This window comes from Aegilops tauschii, chromosome 4, assembly GCF_002575655.3.
Source record: "Aegilops tauschii subsp. strangulata cultivar AL8/78 chromosome 4, Aet v6.0, whole genome shotgun sequence".
In the NCBI taxonomy this organism is placed as follows: domain Eukaryota; kingdom Viridiplantae; phylum Streptophyta; class Magnoliopsida; order Poales; family Poaceae; genus Aegilops; species Aegilops tauschii.
This window is the reverse complement of record NC_053038.3, coordinates 60186238-60200607: the sequence shown is the minus strand read 5'-3', so window position 1 is coordinate 60200607 and position 14370 is coordinate 60186238. Positions and strand designations below refer to the sequence as shown.

The following is a 14370-nucleotide window of genomic DNA, read 5'->3' as shown; positions in this document are numbered from 1 at the left end:
CCGTAGGGTCCGCACGCTTAACGTTCGATGACGATATGTATTATAGGTGTTGTGATTTGATGTACCGAAGGTTGTTCGGAGTCCCGGATGTGATCACGGACATGACGAGGAGTCTCGAAATGGTCGAGACATGAAGATTGATATATTGGAAGGTTATGTTTGGACACCGGAAAGGTTTCGGATGAGTTCGGGCATTTTCCGGAGTACCCGGGGGTTACCGAAACCCCCAGGGGAGTTAATGGGCCTGCATGGGCCATGGTGGAAGAGAGGAGGAGGCGGCCAAGTGGTGGGGCGTGCCCCCCCCAAGCCCAACCCGAATTGGGAAGGGGGGACGCCCCCCCCTTTCCTTCTCTCCTTCTTCGCCTTCCTTCCCCCTCCTAGTTGGACTAGGAAAGGGGGGAAACCTACTCCTTGTAGGAGTAGGAATCCCCCCTTGGGGCGCACCCCATGAGGCCGACCCTCCCCCTCCTCCACTCCTTTATATATGGGGGTGGGGGCAACCCATAGACACACAAGTTGATTCTTAGCCGTGTGCGGTGCCCCCTCCATAGATTTCCACCTTGATCATATTGTCATAGTGCTTAGGCAAAGCCCTGCGTCGGTAACTTCATCATCACCGTCACCACGTCGTCGTGCTGATGAAACTCTCCCTCGGCCTCAGCTGAATCTAGAGTTCGTGGGACGTCACTGAGTTGAACGTGTGCAGATCGCAGAGGTGCCGTGCCTTCGGTACTTGGATCGGTTGGATCGCGAAGACGTTCGACTACATCAACTGTGTTACTATACGCTTCCGCTTTCAGTGTACGAGGGTACGTGGACACACTCTCCCCGCTCGTTGCTATGCTTCTCCTAGATAGATCTTGCGTGATCGTAGGAATTTTTTTGAAATACTACATTCCCCAACACTAGAGGTCGGAGAGAGGTGTTGTTTTGTAAGAAAAAGTTCTAATTGTTTTGGTTCGTAGCTGTTTTAGCTTATCTACTGCTAGATATGAGGTCCTGCGAGACCATGTATGTTGGCAGCCTATTCCCTGTTTTAGTCTGGCTTGCTTTCATTTCGATTATTTTGTTGCTAGTTTGTAAAAAAATTGTGCCTGTTTTTCTAATTAAAATCGATGAGGAGACTTGCTGTTTAAAAAATCAACACTAGTGCAGAAAAGCCTAGCTATGGCGTGACAAAAATGGCATGGACACCCGACGCTACCAATATGGCGTCATTGTTAAAAAAATAGTGGTGGCGTTGGTGCCCACGTCAGCAGTATTGTGCATGTTGCTGGCGTGCCACGTGGACAATGCCACCACTATAATCGCCCACCTAGCAACATGCAATGTACACTACATGCCATGAACATTTCATGCAACCAAAAAATATTTTTTCCCACCATATAACATTCAGCATTTCACATTATGCACTAGAACAGTACAAGCTAATAGAAAAATTCATACCAGTTAATAATAAGTGACAATCTCACAAGCAGTACTAGAGCTAGGTAGCTATTTAATAAATTACAATCCTCACAAACACAAGCAAACTAAAATAATTAATAAGGAGTTCATTTCACATCGATGGCCCGGCCACACACATACTTTTAAAGGAGGTTGATGACGATCATCATCCTCAAATCATGGCGTGGGGTGTTCCTGATAGTGACAAAGATGGCCTGTCCAACCCAGAGATTCTTGCTAGTAAGGAAGTTGTTCCACCCCGTCGCGCTGAAGATAGTGTGACCGTACATGTCCACTACGTAAGCATAAGTGGTGATGGAGCCCCTTGTGGTAAGGCGTAGTCCAGCAATGCCTGCTTCATCTGGCTCGATGCCACAACTCACGGATAACCTCTTAGATATATTCTGAAGAAAAAAACAAATATGATAAATGAGCATGTTACATTTCTACACTATAAGCATATCATCACATTACTACACTAAGCATATCATCACATTACTACACTATAACCATATCACATTACTACACTAAGCACATCATCAACTTCTACACTAAACATATCACATTACTAAGCATATTTCACATTACTACACTAAGCATATCATCACATTACGTACTATGCATATCACATTACTACACTATAAGCATCATCATCACATTACTACACTATATATAAGCATATCACATTATTACACTAAGCATATCATCAAATTCTACACTAAGCATATCACAACATACCATGCAAAGAAATCCATGGAACTAATATTGTATCATCAAATTACTACACTAAGTAACATACCATGACATGGCAGTTAACATTCGTCCGTGTCAGGCGGGTCATGAACAACATCCCGACGTAGGCATCACGTGGCAGAAGTATGTACCAGAGGTTGCCCGATTCCCCTCACTGAGCTCATTCTTTGGGCACAGAGGGCTTCATCAAGTGGGTCATCATCATCTTCTTCCTTCGAGTTGACATAGATAACAGCCAGCCTTGGAGTTTGTCTTCTGAAGGAGAAGCTGATCAGTTCACTCTCAGTGAGATGCATGTGGACGATGAAACAATCCTATTCATCTCCACCAATCTGGGATATCTTTCGTCCCTTCTCAACCCCCATAGTGTAGGGCCCCCCAGGAGCGTCGAAGATCATAGTGTCTCTGGTAATAAGCTCGTTGAATTCCAATCTGACATTGCAAAGGATGATCTGTGTAAGAAAAAACAAAAAATACACACAATGCATTAGTAGCAATAGCAACAAACAAAAGAATTAACTGCTAGAAGTTTCATATAATTTGTTACCGCTGCAGGAACAAAACACGGCTGCAAGTAGATGCCGAACAACATGCCAGTTGTAAGGCTGGTTGTGCACCTTGACATGCACACTGGACATGGTGGTGGTTCTGCGATTCTACAAAAAACGTACATATTGAAAACTAAGTATAACCGGATTCTAGACTACTAAATCAACACCATAGGTACAATCGTTTTCTACACTAGTAAGTCAGTTTCTACTAAAGATAATCGGATACTACAGTGCTAAATATAATTGTACACTAGTAACTGTATACACAAATTAACAAATTCCACGAAGGGAAACACAAATAAACAAATACTACACCGCCAATCTAATTTATAGGAGTTCATCTTATTTATTCCAAACATTCCAGTCTACACTAACAAATTAAGTTGAACTAGAATCATTAATATTCTAGACACTCAAAAAATTTCTACTGAAAATGCACTATTAATATCAAATTATGCACAATAGCAATCAGATTATCACTAAAATTTCAACACAAATCAATCCGTGGAACTAACTCTAGATTCTACATCACACAAAGCAATCCATGATACTAAAGTTTCTACACAAAGCAATCCCAATTCCGGGTGGCGTGTCCGCGGATGGAGGAGGATCTAGTGGAGAGGAAGGAGATGCAATGGGAGGGGAAGAAGAGGTCGAACCTCGCTGCCGGCTGGGCGGTGAGGGGCGGCGATGGGACGTTGAGGTCCGGAGGTGGCAGCAGCAGCTCGTTGAGGGGAGAGTGTAGTGGGTGAAATGAGGGTGACGACTAGGTCTTTTTACTAAGGTGGGGAGTTGACTCGGGTGGGCCAGTGCTGGCGTGGGCCTAAAACACAACGCCATAGATAACAACAGCCCAAATAAAAAAGACTAACTTAATAAAAGACTTAACATAATAAAAGACTCAAAATTAAAACTGGTAGTAAAGAAATAAAAGACCCAAAATGATAAAAAAATACTAATAATAATGATGAAAAAAATATAATATAAATATCTATTTTTTACCATTATAATTATTATTTTTTCTCGAATATGCACGAGTGTGCATATTATATATTAAAGAAGAAAGGCAAAAGAGTGCCTCCACCCAGTTTTACACAAGTTCCTTACACTTACTCCTCACTACTCGTCCACCTATGAAAGCTATGGAAGAAGGGGTCTACATTCCCTTTAAACTTCCCAGCTACCGACCAAGTCAATCCTTCGGTCCGCACTCTACCTAGAAGCACCTCCCTCGACGGTGATGCTCCGTCGAACACAATAGCGTTTCGATGCTTCCACAGCTCCCAAAGTGTAAGTATAAAGATGGTATATAGATCCTTTCGCCGTAGGTTATTTGGCCCTTGTTTATCACGAAGCCATCTGTGCGGGGAGTCTTGTGCCGTAGGAGTCCACTCCGGCTTTCCCAGAGCTGCACACACCACTGCCCATGTTGATCTAGCAAACACGCAAGTAAGCAGCACGTGGTTAATCATTTCCTCCTCCTGGTCGCATAGGGGGCAAGCATCCTGATGTGGAAGCCCTCTCCTCGCAAGTCTATCCGAGGTCCAGCACCGGTCCCATAGAGCAAGCCAGGTGAAGAACTTGCAAGTGGAAGGTGCCCTGGACGTCCAAGTTAACTCCGCCATTGGCTCCACCGTACGGCCCCAAAACTTTGCCGCGTACACCGACCTCGCCGAGTAATTTCCATTATTCCCCCAAGCCCAAGAGATCTTATCCGGTACATCCACGTCCGGCACCCACGTGTTTACTCTTAGCCATAGCGAGAGGAATTCCGTTAGTGCCTCCTCCCCCATCTCTGGGCCAACATCCAGCGCCCAGGATCCATCCTCAATTGCCTGGGCAACAAGCCTCGTAGATTTGGCGCGCGGTGGAACCATGGCATAAATACTCGGCGCAAGGTCTTGCACCCTCATGCCATCAATACAACGGTCCTCCCAGAAGAGCGTGGCAATCCCACAATGTGCCTCGCTCCTAGTCGCTGCCTGGAACAATAGTTTCGCTTCTGGAGGAACCCTAATCTTGAAATCTCTCCAAGGTCTGCTCGATTCCACCCTTTGGAGCCAAAGCCATCTAGTCTGCATGGCCACATTGAGCCATCGGAGGTTTGGCAGCCCCAATCCACCTGCCCATTTTGGAGCACAAACCGAATCCCAAGCGACAGCGCAGTTACCACCATTCGCAGTGGCCCTCCTACACCAGAGGAACCCTCTGCACACCTTGTTCATAGCTGCAATAGTCTTCGTCAAGAGATCTAAAGCCATATTGCATGGATGGACATGGCGCATAGCACAGATTGTACCAAAGTAAGCCGTCCACTCTTCGGCATAAGGGTTGCCTTCCACTTAGGTAGGCAATTAGCCATCTGATCAACCAAGTACTGCAACTGTGCCGAAGTTTGCTTTCTCAATGCCAGAGGTAGTCCCAAGTACTTGATGGGAAACGACCCTCGTGGACAACCCAGCTCCACACTTGCCATATTGATTTCCTGATCATTGCATCTTATTGGGAGGGCAGCTGATTTTCTCATATTTATCCGCAGACCTGACACCTCCCCAAACATGGTGAAGATACACTTGCTAACCTCAAGTTCCACCGGTGTAGGTTCGATGAACACCACCACATCATCTGCAAAGATGGACAAACGTTGCCTCAATCTTCTCCGGGCCAAGCGTTCCAGAATACCCCTACTCGTGGCTCGATCAAACAGCCTCTGAAGTGGCTCCATCGTAAGAATAAAGAGCATTGGCGAAATCGGGTCACCTTGCCTCAACCCCTTGCAATTGTATATGGTGTCTCCGGGGTCCCCATTCACCATAATCTTGGTGGTGGATGTTGCCAGTATTCCACATATCCATGATCTCCACTTTGGGCCGAATCCAAGTTGTTGCATCACCTCAATCAAGAAGGGCCACTGTACAGAGTCGAATGCCTTCGAGATATCGAGTTTTAGTAGCACCGTAGGCATTTTTAGGGCATTTAGTCTTCGAGCCGTGCTTTGGACCAACATGAAGTTATCATGCAGAGATCTACCCTTGACGAAAGCACTTTAGTCATTTCCCACGAGCTTCGGAAGTTGTGTCACCAACCTACAGGCGAGCACCTTCTCAAAAACCTTTATCGCCCCCTGGATGGGGCTAATCAGCCTAAAGTCAGCCACCTCCAAGGCACCGTCCTTCTTGGGAAAAAGAGTGACAAGGGATTTGTTGGTCGCGGCCAAACCTCGGACGTCTCCATTGTAAAAACAGTTCATTGCCTTCATAAAGTCTCCCCTAATGATGTTCCAGCAAGATGCATAGAACCGGCTTGTGAACCCATCCGGCCCCGCTGCTTTGTCCGGGGGCATATCCTTGATAACTTTTTCCACCTCCTCCGAAGAAAATGGCTCTTCCAGCTGCGATAGATCTAGATGAGGCAAGCCCAGATCCTGGAGGTTCAGGGTGTAGTTTCTTGGTTCCGTAGTGCCAAACGCCGTGCTATAGTAGGCATCCACCACTGACGCCACCTCCTCCTGCCCGGTGTAAATGGTCCCGTTGTATTTCACCGATCGAAGTAGATTCTTTCGTTGCCGATGGCTCGCTTGTTGGTGAAACAGCCTGGTACTCCCGTCTCCCTCTCGCAGCTGCAGCATATGAGACCGTTGCCGCACAATGGTTCTCTCGAGAGAACACAGCCCAAGCAGCTTTTTCTTCAAACGACTCCTCAAATCCCTCTCCGCAGCCAATAGCGCTCTAGTGTCCATAGCCACATCCAGCTGTTTTATCACTTCCATGGCAATCGCAATTTGGAGTTTGACATTCCCAATCCAACGAGCACCCCACCTCTGAAGACTAATGGTCGTGGCCCGTAGCTTGTTATGAAGCGTGAGGTAGTCATTCGACGCCTCCGGTGTCGAAACCCAAGCCGACTGCACCGTGTCCATGAAACCATCCGCTTTGGTCCAAAAAGCTTCAAACTTGAATCTCTTCCGCATGCAAATCTCCGTGTTCATGTCCAACATGAGTGGACAATGGTCAGAGACCGCCGTCCCCAAAGCGGAGAGAAGACAGGATGGGAATGCTTCATCCCACTCGTTTGAGACAAAGACGTGATCGATTCTTTCCAATGTAGCATTTTGCCTCTCATTGGACCATGTATAGCACCTCCCACTGAGATACAGCTCTTTGAGCTCCAACACATTCAACTTTGATAGAAATCTCCCCAACATCCTCCGGTTAATCAGCGCATTGCTCTTGTCCTCCTGCCGAGGCAAGAGGTTGAAGTCACCAGCAACCAACCAAGGCCCCGCGTGCAGGTCCCGGATATCCACCAAGTCTTGCATGAACTCAATCTTGTCAGCTTCATCTTGTGGCCCGTAAACACATGTAAGCCACCAAGCCTGCTCATCCTCTGGGCACTTAACAAGTGCGGTCAGCGTGTGATTAGTGTAATGCGGGTTAGATAGGTGGGTAACGGACTCGTCCCAAGCTACAAAATTCCCACCACGAGTACCCTCGGCCGGCAAGTAGAAGAAACTTTCATATTTATTCCCGAGACATTGCCGAACAATGTTCACTGATACATCCTGTACCTTAGTTTCTTGTAGACAAATGATGGCCGGATTGGCCGCCACCACGACCTGAAAAAGCACATTCCTCCTTGCTCGAGCATTGAGACCACGGACGTTCCACACGAGCACTTTCAATGGTTGCATACTCATAGAGACTGTCTACCCAACCACCAAGCTGACCAAGCAGCTAGACCACACACGGTCTGCCCACCAGAGGCACCGGAGACGACTCCCAACCGAACAGGGCCAGCACCGCTGCGATGTGCGCATCCGAGAGGGGGCGGGAGAACAAGTTCACGTACATCCGTAGCGCATCGTCCGAGATTGCCTCGCCCTCATGCGCAAGGCACAGCTTTCTAATAAGCAATTGTTGTTGCTTGGAAGCAGCGTGTTTTGTGATTCTTGCGCTGCGCCTTGGCGTGGATTCCAGCCTTTGCTTCTTCCTTGCATGCCTGCTTGGGTTAGGAACGGCACGAGCAGCAGGCCTCGGCAGGACCGGGGAAAGCGGCCTACACAAACAAAAAGCACCCACCTCCACATGAAAATCGCCCGCGTTCTCAGCCCGCATGGGAATGGACGTGCATGGCCTCGGATCCCTCGCCCGGTCCGCTCCATCGGTGCCCTGCGGGGCCACCAGCCCCCCATGCAGGGGCGTGCATGGCCTGGGATCCGGTGCCCGGACGGTCTCTGCCTCAAGTGGGGCCAGAATCACACCCTGTGGAGGCGTGCCAGGCATTGGAGTTAGTGGCGGGCTGCAGTCCACACCGGATAAACTGACCTGGAAGAACTCCCAGACCTCCACTTGCGCGTTCCCCACAGTCACGCCGCAGGATGGCGACAGCGGCTCAGAATCTGCGCCAAGCGCAGTGTCGGCCAAATCCTCCTCGCGCAGGTCCCAAAGGCGGATATGCATGGAGCCAATCTGGACTGACTCCCTCCGGTCTTGAGTCCTGCATGGCACCAGCTCCAAAGCACTGGGTCCATCCACCTGCAAAGCAGCCGGCCCCGAATCATCCATCTGACGCCATCTGGCCAGCTGCACCGATGGGGGGAACCAACGGTCACCTCAGCAACGTCTCGGGCCCGCATACGGGAACCACTGGCGCCATGCTGCCAATCACCGCCACGCAGCTGATCTACCGGGCCCGCAGGGGATCCGCTGATGTTGGCCACGCAGCTGTTGCTGACCACGCGACTCCCCGGCGCGCCCCCAGTTTGAACATGTGCGCGCATGCCCGCCGGCGGCGCCACCGCCGTTGAAGATTCCGCCATGCTCGCCGAGCCTCCGCCAGTGTCCGCCGCGCAGTGACTGTGACCTCCGCGAATCCTCCGACCAGCAGGCCCAGGGCCCTGGCTGCCGTCCCCCGCAGATGGGGAAGAAGGAGGCGACGGGGGTGGCGTCGCCCCACCGTCGGCCGGCACGCCGTCCGCCAGCACGACGATGTCGATAGGATAGCAGAGGGCCGTAGAGCACCGCGGAACAGCAGAGTGCCGACCATCCGCCTCCGACCAGAGTGTTCGCTTGGGCTCGTCGATGAAGAGAATGCGCCGCCTTGGAATCCGGCTTGGTCTGTTCGTGCGTAGCCAGACCCTGAAGTCCGCCATGTCCGTCCTGTTCGCCGTGTCTTCATCCACTCCGACGACATACCCCAGGCCCCGCAGGACCGTGCTCGCCGTCCGCTGGATCCAAGCATGGGCGGGCATGCCCCTCAGCGAGATTGGCACCAAGAAAGGTAGGGACGCCGCCGTTGCTTGGGCTTGCCGAAGCCATGGCCGCAGGGAAATCTCAAACCAGGACGTGCTCGCGCACCGGCGCGCACCATGCGCTCGCGGAGGGCCCCGTCGTGGCAGAGCACCAAGAAGTCCTCAGGGAAGAAGCGACGAACAGACATCTCCGCCGGCCTGACGCCAAACTCCGCGTGCACCGCGCGCGCCTCCGAGTCGACATCCACCACCGGCCTAGAACCAATGACGGTGACCAGCACAGCCCGTGCCAGTTCCGCCTCGAGCAACCTTGTGTCCTCAGCAGCCTCCAAGAAGCACGCCTCCACCAGCTCATCGCCGCCAGGCCCCGCCCTAGGGACCAGGCCTTCCGGCGAAGCGAAAGGCACCGAGAAGACCGGGCTTGCCGCGCGCTCCCCCGACGGCGGTTGCGCCGCAGGCGGCTCCTACAACACCTGACTCCACAGCCGCACCGCGCCAGGCGGCGGAGGGCCCGGCGGCGGGGACGGCAGGACCGAAGGCGAGCGGCTGGGCGGGGCCGGCTGCAGCACGGGCAGGCCAGCGGCCACCCCGGACCGGAGAGCAGGCGGCGGGCGCGGCGGCTGCTCCACCGGGGACAGACTGCGCGGTCGGGTGCATCCACGCGAGGTGTGGCCAGGTCCACGGCACCGGACGCAGAGCGTAGGGTTGGTACACTCCCTGGAGATGTGGCCTTCGCTGCCGCAATTGTAGTAGCAGCCGTAGAGCTCCACCGGCAACTTGGAAGCGGGAGGAGGACGAGCTGCGGTCAGCACGCGCTGCCTCCCATCCTGCCGGCGGCGAGGCAGGCGCGGAGCGCGCACATGCGCCACGCGAAGGCGCCGAGCCTGCTTGGTCTGCCATCCACCATGCGCCTGGCGAGGAACCGGAGCGCGAGAGGGCCCCGCCGCCGCGCCTCTCTGAACCACCGGGGCGAACGGGGTGCCCAAGATCTCGGGGACAACGATGGTGGACCGGAGCTGCGGCCGCGGCGGTGCTGGGGAAGGGGAGGGAGGCGGGCGCTCCACGCGGGGCGGAGAGGACATGGGAGCGTCGGAGTCGGACAAAGACGAGCCGGAGAGGGAGACCCTAGACGCCATGGCATGCGGGGAGGTGGGCGCCGCCTCCGGAGTGGAGGGCGGCGAGGGGGGTGGCCGCCGGCGCCGGAGTGGCGACCGGCGCGGCGCGCTAGGGGAGAGGGGGCGTCTCACTCCATTATAATTATTAAATACTTAAAACACTTGATAAAATGAAAAAAATTATTTCTGGTTTAACATAAGTTGGCACGTCAGCACTAACTAATTAACCACGGCGTGCATCGAATTTCTACGCCACCACTATCTTCCAAACAGTGAGTACAGATTGGACAAAATACTTGTGACGTGTTAAAAATAACACCAGCACTAATCATGCACCAGCACTATTTTAAAAAAATGTTTCTAGTCCAAATTCACCTTGTATTCTTTTACCGATCTATAAATTGCAAGACCACTCACCAACAAAAGGGAAAGACATTATCACAATCACGAATCAAGAGGAGACAATAAGTTTCAGGTTTGACACCTGATGGCAAGCCTAGCTATCTCAAAACTAACAAAATACTATCCAGCTTCTACGTGGCTGACAACATGAAGGTAAGTTGTTCATGATAATCAATTTCTAGATGGCAGCACATATAGCCTTTGCTCGTTTTCGTCCAGGCTCAGGACTCCAGGAGCACATACACTATACTCCCGAGCTCGACTAAGAGTTGCAGTTACACGACTCCTGCTCTATGACTGATTGATTAGCCTGTAGCTAATCAATCATTAGCTGGTGAGCGAGCTCAGCGCGCGCGCTTTTATTTAGTTTGCTGCAGCGTTGGCTGTCAACACGCCGGGGCAGGTGCCGCTACCTTGATGTCCATGCAAGTGTGAGGTAGTGAACCAAGCAGCACATGGAAGATCGAGAAGATACTTCTCGATCGATCGATACCTTCGTGGGAAGTGGGAACACACTTCGATCGCCACATGGATTAGGTTGCCAGAGGAATCCCTTCGTTTCCACCGGCACATCCGCACATGCATGCCTGACGAGTGTCAAATCCGATTAGCATATGCTCCTAGTTTCAGATCAGGTGGCTGAAACTTGTGAGATTGGAAGATTGGATACCCCTTCGTACTCAGGTTCAGAGAAGTTACAGATCTGTACTGAAGGCAAAAAGGCTTCTTGCTGTGATATATTGGCCGTGTGCGTCAGTTGATGCAGAGGCCACGCACATCCTTTTTTTTTAACAGAAGAAAACTTACTGTCATATGGGAATTTTCGACAGTGAAAACTCAGAAATCAATGGTTCCTCTCTCCACTAATCTACTTTCAGCTGGTAGTAAATACTCCTACATTAAGGCCAATGGTCGCACACGTCTGAAGAAACAAAACAGCACGTTTATCTATCTTCAGGTACAAACAGAGTTGCATGCACAGACACGGAAAGAAAGGGGTAAAAGTACCACGGGCATCTCCAATAATCGATGATGAGTCACTCTCGAGGTACTCAAAGGACAGTCCTGGCAACTGATCAATAAATACATGGAGCTGCCATTGCTATCTGCAACTGCCACGCACAACAGTTTAGATCAAAAGCTAGTAGCTAGCTAGGGAAATATATACAGCTCTCTACTCCTTCTCTGCCTCTGTGTTCGTCTCTGAACTCCAGCCTCTGCTATGGAGTACAAGGGGCAGCTTCAGCTGGAGAAGAAGGGTTCCCAGGAAGAAGAAGCCATGGCGATGGCGGCCTCGTCCCCTTCCTTCTTCCTATGGCACCCCTTGTCTCTACTGCATCACGTCACCCGCAGCTGCGCAGGCTACCTGGGCCTCTCTCGCCTCTGCCACGCCCTCAAGGATCTGAAGCCTCGCGCCGCTACTTCACCTCCCGCAGCTACCTCTTCCCAGCTGCATGATGCAGAGGCCGGAGCAGGAGGCGCTGGACACGCTGCACATGTAAGTAGAACATGATCTATCTTGATCTTGTTAGCTCTGTTAGAGTTCATGCAGTGGACTGACTTCAATCTCCTTGCGGTCCATGTCTATGATCGGTCAGGATGATCGCGCGGCCGTCGAAGTGCGCTCGAGAGGGGTGCCCCAGAGGCCTCGTGGTCCAAGAGAAGGACGAGGAGGAACACATCATTAGTCTTAGCTTGGCCTGCGAACTGTAGACTATAACATTGAAACGGTCATGGGGAATTCGCTGCGTGTGTTCTTTCTGGAACCCTGAGTTCAGAGTCTTAGAGTGAGTGCTTCCATCTCTTCCTGTTCTGTTAGCAATACAAGTTTAAATTCCAGGTCGGGCATGTTGCTTGTGTTCCGCACTTCAGCTTACAATGCTAATTTCGCACACCTGGGTGGAAACAAGGAATCATTCCTGTTTGTATTTGCCAAGAATACTCACATCTTACTTGTGAGCTTGGGACTATTACACTAGGCTTCTACGGAGTAAAGAGTATGCTAATCTGTATAGAGGACACTCTGTCCGATTGTTTCCTGCATTGTTATTTCCTCCTTTCCATTTCCATTTATCTGTTTTTGTTTCGGCGTGGTTGGGCATGCGGTTGTGCAGACACGAGTTTAAATTCTAGAATTGACAAGTGATGTACAAGGGGGTTTTCTCCTATTTATTGAGCATCAAGCTTGGTGTGGGGCGGGACCACTCATGAAGAAATATCTTGATACTCATTTAAAAAAATTCTGAGAACCATATTTATCTGATACTCATACTAAAATGGTCGTATGCATCCCTAGTTGGTGCAAAGAGGGGAAGTGAAAATCTCTCCCATTTTTATGAGAGTACATTGGAAGAGAAGGGATTGACCCCCGTGTCGCCTACCCCGCGGGTGACCCAGGCGCAACCCTAGCCACCAGGTGAACTCCCTCCTCGCCAGATCTCCCTCCCCTCGCCGCTGCCGGGCAAAGCCCGCGCAGCGTCGGCGGTGGCATGGAACTCCGGTTCTCCCTCTCGCGGGGCTCTGGTGTTGCCGTTGTGGGAGCGCGTGGTCGTCGTGGCAAGCTTGCGCCGGGGCGGCGCAGCGAGCGCGCGGACGGAAGCATGGTGGGCTCTGGCTCTCATGGTGCCGCAGCGGCTGGCAGATCGGATCTCGGGGCGACGGCCTCAATAGTTGGCGGGGGTGCAGTCTGCCTGGCGGGTGAAGATGGGCGGCCTTCCACGACTGCATGGGTGGCGTGGAGGCAGCGGCGCTGCGGGGGCTCCTCGATGGCCGGCCAGAGTTCCATGGAAAGCGTCATATCGGACTCGCTCTGCTCTGGTTCGTGCTGGCTATGGTACTTGGCGACTGCGGTCGACGTTTACCGGTGCTGCCTAGACGGATCTGCCGGGTGGGCATGGATCCGGGGAAAACTCCAGGCCGGTGTGGTGGCCGCACCAAACTGAACGCCCCTCGGCGCCGATTCCCTTCCTGGAGGCTGTGGTTTGTATCCTGCTCCTCCCACCTCTGTCATGAGCGCAGGCGAAAGCCTCTGTTCCTCTGTTTGGGCATGACGGCCCCTTGGTGGCGTGTTCCTTCCTGAAGGCGTCGACCAGGGACTGCTCAGGGTGGTGGAGTTGCTGGTAGTTCGGAGTCGACGTGAGATGGCATGTAGATGGAGCGGCGTGGCATCAACCGTATCGTCAATGGTGGGTCTCGGCGGCATGGTGCAGCAGAGTCTCGGCGCCAGATGCGTCTTCATGGACGTGCGTAGGGAGGTGGCGTTGTCCGGTGTCGTGGTGGCGTGGACGGCAGGCCTGGCATGGTCGATGCGTCAGTACCTCCTATGAAGATGGATCGGTGGAAGACGGCGGCGGTGGACTTTGAGAGTGTCGGACCGGTGTGTACCCCCAACCTGGCAAGCAGCTTGGCGGGGCCCTCCAGCTTTAGATGTTAGGATTTGGTGCGAGGTCTGTTTGGTATTTGGCTCGGACTTTCGGCGCCCCTTCATCAACTGAATAGGAGTAGCGTCAAATGTTACCAAGGTGGCGGCTTTAGACTTACTTTTGTATTACTTTTTTTTACGACATTACTGTTGTATTACTTTGTAAGGTCTTTGTGAATAATAAATAAAATGGCTGCATGCATCGCCCAGATGCAAAGGCCGGTGAAATCCTTCTTTTCAAAATTTATTTTATGTGTTTTTGTGAAAATATGCCTAAAATAAATGCATGCTGCTTTATCAACATTTTCTACACTTGCCTTACGTTTTAAAATGTGATCTCATCCGTGGAGAGCTGCATGTGAAAGCATGTACACAATGGAGCTGCATGCTGCATGTGAAAGTTTGGTCTTACCACTTTCCATGTGATGAAGC

At 51.7% G+C, this 14370-nt stretch overlaps 1 pseudogene; it reads right to left on the bottom strand.

The window, feature by feature from the left end:
- Positions 1-1589: 1589 nt before the first annotated feature.
- On the bottom strand, positions 1590-2668 carry LOC109768920 (uncharacterized; annotated as a pseudogene).
- Between the last annotated feature and the right edge of the window lie 11702 nt (positions 2669-14370).